The 7,835-nt window shown below is 35.6% G+C and overlaps 1 pseudogene; it reads right to left on the bottom strand.

The window, feature by feature from the left end:
* Positions 1-4,736: 4,736 nt before the first annotated feature.
* On the bottom strand, positions 4,737-6,451 carry LOC116893267 (annotated as a pseudogene).
* Positions 6,452-7,835: the final 1,384 nt, after the last annotated feature.

Below are 7,835 nucleotides of genomic sequence, written 5' to 3'. Positions count from 1 at the left end.
GAAGAAATGAGATTGTGACAGGATAGGCAGTTTATGGATGGGAGAACAAGAGAGAGGATAACATTTGAAATGTAATTTTAAAGATATCCAAAAAGTAATATTCAACAAATCTAAGTGGTTTCTGCCTGTGTCCAATGCTGAACTGGTCTTACACATCTCTGTAACCGAATCCCTTTGGGGAAAGAGCTGAACTCTCAGAAGTGCAGACAATCCTGAGAGCTCAGAGGAGACAACTACTTGTGTTTATGTGTCTGGCCCAAGAGGAACCTGCCTAGTATACTCTGGACACAGGAAGTTAGGAGCAGTCAGGAATAGGACCATTCTGGTTTCTGCATGTATCAAGACCTGAAAGCCAGTCAACACGAACGCTGACACACCTGAAACCAAAGGTAAATCCAATTCCTCTGCTCTGATTGACCTACATGGACACCTCAGGACACACAAACTCTGGAACATTTTGGGAGAGAACCCTTTGGGTTTTTGCCTATGCTTAGAGCTGAACTGGTCCCACAGCTCTCTGTATCCAGATCTGGGTGTAAGAAAACAGGTCTACAGGAGTGCTGACACACAGCCTTACAGGAGTGTCAAACAATTGTCAGATATGGCAAGAAAAACTAAGACCAGAGACAACCTTACAGTGAGTGGCAAGCACAGGAACCTAAGTCAGAGAAAGAAAGATTACCTGTCATTATCAGAGACCAGGTCACCCACCAAAGCAAATACTGGATATCAAAACACACCAGAAAAGAAACTTATGGGTTTAAAATTAAATTACATCTCATAAAGATGATAGAGGACTGTAAAAAGGACATAAATAATTCATTCAATGAAATATAGAACAGCACAGGTAAACAAGTAGAAGCCCTTAAAAGGAAACACAAAAATCCCTTAAAGAATTACAGGAAAATACAACCAAACAGGTGAAGGATTTGAACAAAAACATTCACGATATAAAAATGGAAATAGAAACAATAAATAAATCACAAAGGATTATAACCCTGGAGATAGAAATCCTTAGAAAGAGATCAAGAGTCATAGACACAAGTATCACCAACAGAATACAATAGATAGAAAAGAGAAATTCTGGGACAGAAGATACCGTAGAAACATTGATAATGTAAAACCAAAAAGGTCCTAAACCAAAACATCTAGGAAATCTAGGACACAATGAGAAGATAATACCTAAGGATAATATGTATAGAAGAGAGTGAAGGCTCTCAAATTATAGACCAGTAAATATCTTCACCAAAATTATAGAAGAATACTTCCCTAACTTAAAGAAATAGACATCTATAAATATACAAGAAGCCTACAGAACTCCCAATAGATTGGACCAGATAAGAAATATGTCCTATCACTTAATGTCAAAACCAAACACAGAAAACAAAGACTATTAAAAGCAGTAAAGGAAAAAGGTCAAGTAACATATAAAGGCAAGCTTATCAGAATTACAATATATTTACTAGCAGAGACTAAGAAAGCCAGAAGATCCTGGGGAGTTGACATACAAACCAAAGAGAACAAAAATGCCAGCGCAGGCTGCTATATCCAGCATAACTCTCAATTAACATAGATGGAGAATCCAAGATATTCTATTGCAGTACAGATTTACACAATATCTTTCCACAAATTCAGCCCTACAAAGGATAATAAATGGAAAACTCCAACACAAGTAGGGAAACTACACCCTTGAAAAAGCAAGAAATCAATCTCTTTGCCATGAACTCAAAGGAAGAAAGCCACATAAATATAATTCCACCTCTAATAGAAAAAAGTAACAGGAAACAACAATCACTATTCCTTAATATCTCTTAATAAAAATGGACTAAATTCCCTAATATAAAGATATAGACTAAGAGACAGGATATGTACAGAGGACCCAGCATTTTGCTGCATAAAGGGAACACACCTCAGTGACAAAGACAGACACTAACTCAGAGTAAAAGGCAAAACAGTTTTCTAAGCAAATGCTCCCAGGAAACAAGCTCGATTAGCCACTCTAGTATCAAATAAAATCAACTTTAAACCAAAAGTATCAAAAAAGACAAGGAAGTACCCTTCATGTTTATCAAAGGAAAACTCCACCAAGATGAACTCTCAATAGTGAATATCTATGCTCTAAATTCAAGGGTACCTACATTCATAAAATAATTCTTATTAAAGGTCAAAGCACACACTGCACCCACCCAATAATACTGGGAGATTTCAACACCCTGCTCTCATCAATGGACATATCACCGGAAAAAGAAACTAAATAGAGACATAAAGAAACTAACAGAAGTTATGAACAAAATGGACTTAACAGATATTTATAGAATATTTCATCCTAAAACAAAAGAATATACCCTGTTCTCAGCACTCTTTGTACTTCTCCAAAATTGACCATATAATCGGTGACAAAAAATTCCTCAACAGATAGAGGATGATTGAAATAATTCTATACATCATATCAGATCACCACGGACTAAATCTGGTCTTCAATAACAATGAAAATGACAGAGAGCCCAGATAAACATGCAAGGTCGACAACACTCTATTCAATGATTATTTGGTCAAGGACGATATAAAGAAAGAAAGACTCTTTAAAATTCAATGAAAATGAAGGAAGAACATACCCAAGCATCTGGGACAGAGTCAGCAGTGCTAAGAGGAACACTCAGATTTGATTGCCTTCAAAAAGAAACTGGAGAGAACAATCATTAGCAGCTTGTCAACACACTGAAACACTCTAGAACAAAAAGATGCAAATACACCAACAAGAAGTAGGAGTAGATGGCAGGAAATAACCATATTCTAGGCTGAAATCAACCAGTAGAAATGAAAAAAGAACTATACAAAAAATCAACAAAAGCAGGAATTGGTTCTTTGAGAAAATCAAAAAGATAGATAAACCCTTAGCCTGAGTAACAAGAGGGCACAGATAGAGTATATCCAATGGAAAGGGAAACATAACAACAGAAGCTGAGGAAATTAAAAAAAAACAAAACAGGTCCTAATATAAAAGCCTATATTCAAAAAAAAACTGGAAAATCTGGATGAAATGGACAATTTTCTAGACAAATACCAGTTATCAATGTGAAATCAGGATCATATAAACCATTGAAACAGCCCCATAAATTCTAACGTAATAGATGCAGTTATTAAATGTTCCTGGCGAAAAAGAGCAATGGACCAGGTGGAGTTAGTGCAGAATTCTATTAGACCTCCATCAAAGACATAGTACCAATGCTGTCTAAACTATCCTACAAAATTGAAAGAGGAGCATTACCAAATTCCTTCTAAGAAGCCACAGTTATGCTTATTTCTAAACTAAACAAAGACCCAACAAAGAATGAAAACTTCAGGCTAATTTCTCTTATGAACACTAATGCAAAAATATTCAAAAATTCTCACAAACCAAATTCAAAAACACCTCAAAATAATCAACAATCATGATCAAGTAGACTTCATCCCAGTGATGCAGTGATTGTTCAATATATGTAAATCCATCAAAGTAATCCACTATGTGAACAAACTCAAAGGAAAAAATATATGATCATCTCATTAGAGGCTGAGAAAGCATATGTTAAAATTCAACACCCCTTATCACCAAAGGAAAACAAAAAAGAACAAATTAAAAAAAACACAAAGAAATAAGCACACACACACACACACACACACACACACACACAAATGGTGCGCACTTACTGATAAGTGGATATTAGTAAAAAAGCTCAAATTACCTAGGATATGATCTGCAGACCAAATACAGCTCAAGAAGAAAGATGACCAATGTGCAGATGCCTGAGCCCTTCTCAAAAGGGGGAACAAAATTATTCATAGGAGGAGATAAGGGAGACAAAGTTTGGAGCAGATTCTGAAGGAATGGCCATTCAGATTCTGATCTACCTTGTGATCCAGCCAATATATAAAGCTAACAAACCTAGACAATATTGATGAAGCCAAGAAGTGCATGCTGACAGGAGCCTTATATAGCTGTCTCCTGAGAGGCTCAGCAAGAGCATGCCAAATACAGAGGTTAATGCTAGCAGCAAACCATTGAACTGACTGGTTCCCCATTGGGAGAGTTAACAAAAGAACTGAAGGAACTGAAGGGGCCTGCAATTCCATAATAACAATAAAACCAATCAACCAGAGCTTCCAGGGACTAAACCACTACCCAAAGAGGACAGACCCATGGACAGACCCATGGCTCCAGCTGCATATGTGGCATAGGATGGCCTCATTGGGCAGCAGTGGGAGAAGAAGCCCTTTGTCGTGCCAAGGCTGCATCCCCCAGTGTAGGTGAATGTCAGGTCAGGGGGGTGGGAAGGGGTGGTGTTTGGGGAGGGGGGATACACTTATAGGATAAAGTGTGAGATGGCAGAGGATGCTTGGTTGGCAAATTGGGAAAGGTAATAACATTTGAATTGTAAATAAAAATATCCAATAAAAATGTACAAGAACAACAACAAAAACTAAAAATCAGCAACTTATAAATCAGAGGGTTATTATTCAAAATATATAAAGAATTCAATAATTTTGTCTCTACAAACCCAAATAACACAAAAATGGGGTTCTGTTCTAAACAGAAAATTCTTAAAAGAAGAATCCCAAATGGCCAATAAGTACTTAAATGTTCAGAATTCTTAGTCATAAAAGAACTGCAAACCTAAACAACCCTGGAATTTCCCCTCACAACAAGCAAAAGGGTTAAGCTCAAAATCTCAAATGAAAGCCAATGTTTTATTCCTTATTCAGAATAAACTGAATCTGGACATGACAGAATAGTGACTCATCAGAATAAAGGGTCCAAAAGATGGAAAACAGACAAGTGAAGTGAGTGTTGTCCACCAATCAGACACTATGATAATACACAGAAGCATTATACCAATTTAAGATTGAGGAAAAAGTGCAAAAAATCAAAAAGGAAGACACTAATAATAGAATGTTCTGGGTAGCTCTTGATACTGTGGAGTTTCTGCTGGAGACATGAGTGCTATAGATGTGTCGAACCCTGTTTGTGTCTATATAAAATCACAATCATGGAGCCACTGAACCAGGCAATGAACACAAAAAAGTAGATTTTAGGACACACCACAAATGCTGCGTAGAATGAGTCATTGATTACATCACACATTATATTAGAGCAGTACTCAAAGTCTATGTCTCTTGTCATGTTCACTGTATTCCCCTTGACAAATTAATGACAAAGAAAATGAAATTTATGAACATGAAAAAAGCCCAAAGAAAGGAAATGTAAAAGCTAATGTATTTTGCAGCCTTGGCTTTTTGATCTTTATAAAAGGAGTCCTTGCAACTGATGGTGTTTTCCTGGAAGACACTCAAGAGATAAGTGTTGCCAATGGACAAACTCCTGCTAATTCTATGAATATACAAAATTATTCTCCAATCAAAATCAGTTATACACTGCTTCAATCCAAATGCTGCCATTGTGTAGGGCATTTTTATTGAGAGAACTATCCAGACTTTGGCTTCCATTCAGAGAATGAGAATCAAGTCTATGAGCTTTAATGTATGTTCTCTCTAGTAGCCTAGATTGTCAATAAGAAGAGAGAAATTGATTAGAATTCCAGTTACAATTTGTAATAAAAAATGGTTTTCATTGTCAGATTTCAAAGTTCAATCTGTGATTGGGCATGATTCTCTTTAAATCTTGGTCACACATTTATCTGATTAAAATGTTTGGAAAATAATAATCTGAACACTCTAGAGAATAGATACATTAGAAAATAAAAAGTAATTTATTAAATAAAAATAAGTGCAGATTAAGAAAGATCAACAGCCTAGATTTGTTTTCAACATTTTTCTAATATTTTTCCTTTTAATTCTTAGAAATTTTAAATGCACGTTTATATGGTAATGAGTCAAACCCACAATACTAGAAAGGGACCCACAACAACGTTTTTTCAACACTTTTATGAGTGAATCTTATGAAGATAAGGAAACACACAAGATAAGAGAGCAGAAAAACTGTACATATAACAATAAGCTATTGTGAGTGCTGATACATGGGACAGAGAAGGAATGGTTCAATCAATACACAAAATATAAATGAAACATTCTATATTGAAACTAATTAAAATTAGCAACTAAAAACAGAAATTTAAAATGAACAAAACATATAGGAAAAAAATATTTGACAACACCAATCGAGTTTAGTTCTGGAAATCCAAGAACATCGTAGCCTGACAGTGACTGTGCATGGCAATAAAAACAGAGGGAAGACTGGTTATATCTGCTTACATTAAAGAAATACTTACTTAGTGCTAATAATCCCAGACATTAGTATATCAACCCAAAGAGGTGATTTTGTACCTTAGAAAAACAAATTAGCCTCTTTCTCCCTAGGAAGTTAAGTATTCTTTAACAGCATATTTATAGCGAACCCTTGGGAGTTTCAACCTGCATTTCACTCACCTGTTCCTATGAACAGCCTGACAGGAGTCATATAGTGGAGGGTAAAGTCTGGCAGGTCATCTTTCTGAGATGGTTCACTATGAACTGTAAAACTATGATGGATGAACCATTGTAGGCAAGGCCTACGGATTAACCCATTCTTTTGGACAAATTTCTACAATCAATGAAGATCTGTTATCTTACAGAGATGTTATATAGGTAAATAATCATTGTTTTAATTCTTAATGATTATCTGATGAATTGTACTAGTAAATATTAAGCACTTTATAATAGGACTATTATAAAGTCCTCTGATATAAAAACTGCAATTGCAACTCTGCAGTCTTCATGTGGCCATGAGTTTATTGCTTCTAAAACAGAACAAATGGATTTATAATTTAGAATGTATTCCAAGAGGTCGTAAAGCAAATGGCCCACAATCATAAAAGGGAAATAACAATTTATTGTAGGTACAAGGACAGAAAATAAAATATTGACTGGGTTTATCTATACAAAATTTCAATCATAAATTAGTCATAAAAGTTTTGATTTTTAACTTTCAATGAACCTGTGGAGCTAATGACAGAATGTCTAGCTAGTAATGACTGTCTAGCTACATAAGTAGTTTTAATGTAAACTCATGTAGACAAGTCTATTGTAAACTTATTAATATATTATTTGAATTTATGTTTTAACTTTTAGTGAACTTTAAAAAAGATGCTTGGAAAAACCCTGAGATCTATTCCCCTAGAAAAGGTACAAAATCTAGGAAAAATTACATTACATGGCATTATCATTACATCAGAGCAAGAGAAAGAGATCAAAATTAAGAGGAGGAAGGAGGGGTTTGGGGATTTGGCTCAGTGGTAGAGCGCTTGCCTAGGAAGTCAAGGTCCTGGGTTCAATTCCCAGCCCCGGAAAAAAAAAAGAAAAAAAAAAGAGGAGGAAGGAGGATAGCAGTGTAGGATAACTTAGAAATTAAAAAAAGCAAATTAGACGTTTAGTGAGCATATAGTCTGAGAGGTTTTCTCTACCTTTTACTTTCCCCTCAAAATAATAGGTACCTTAGAGCAGGAACAGAAGACTACAGAAATACACAGTAAGCAAGTAGAAGAACAAAGGAGAGAGAGAGAGAGAGAGAGAGAGAGAGAGAGAGAGAGAGAGAGAGAGAGAGAGAGAGAGAGAGAGAGATATTAGGCAGGCTTCTTATCGTGGGACACAGAAAACCTTTTCTGTCTTTCTTTTTTCTTTTTTAAACAGCAAGGTAGGTTTAGTCTTACTACATGAAGACAAAGCTTTTTTCTTACAAACTTGGTTTTAATTCATTTGGCAATAAATGGGAGAAACTTTTCCTTTTCTATGAAGTAAAGATTGTAGTTCATTTTTTATCCAGAAGGAGCAAGTTCTTTTGGCACTGGCACATGAGCTCTTGCTCC

The sequence above is a fragment of the Rattus rattus genome, chromosome 2, assembly GCF_011064425.1.
Source record: "Rattus rattus isolate New Zealand chromosome 2, Rrattus_CSIRO_v1, whole genome shotgun sequence".
In the NCBI taxonomy this organism is placed as follows: Eukaryota; Metazoa; Chordata; class Mammalia; order Rodentia; family Muridae; genus Rattus; species Rattus rattus.
This window is presented reverse-complemented; position numbering and strand designations above follow the sequence as displayed.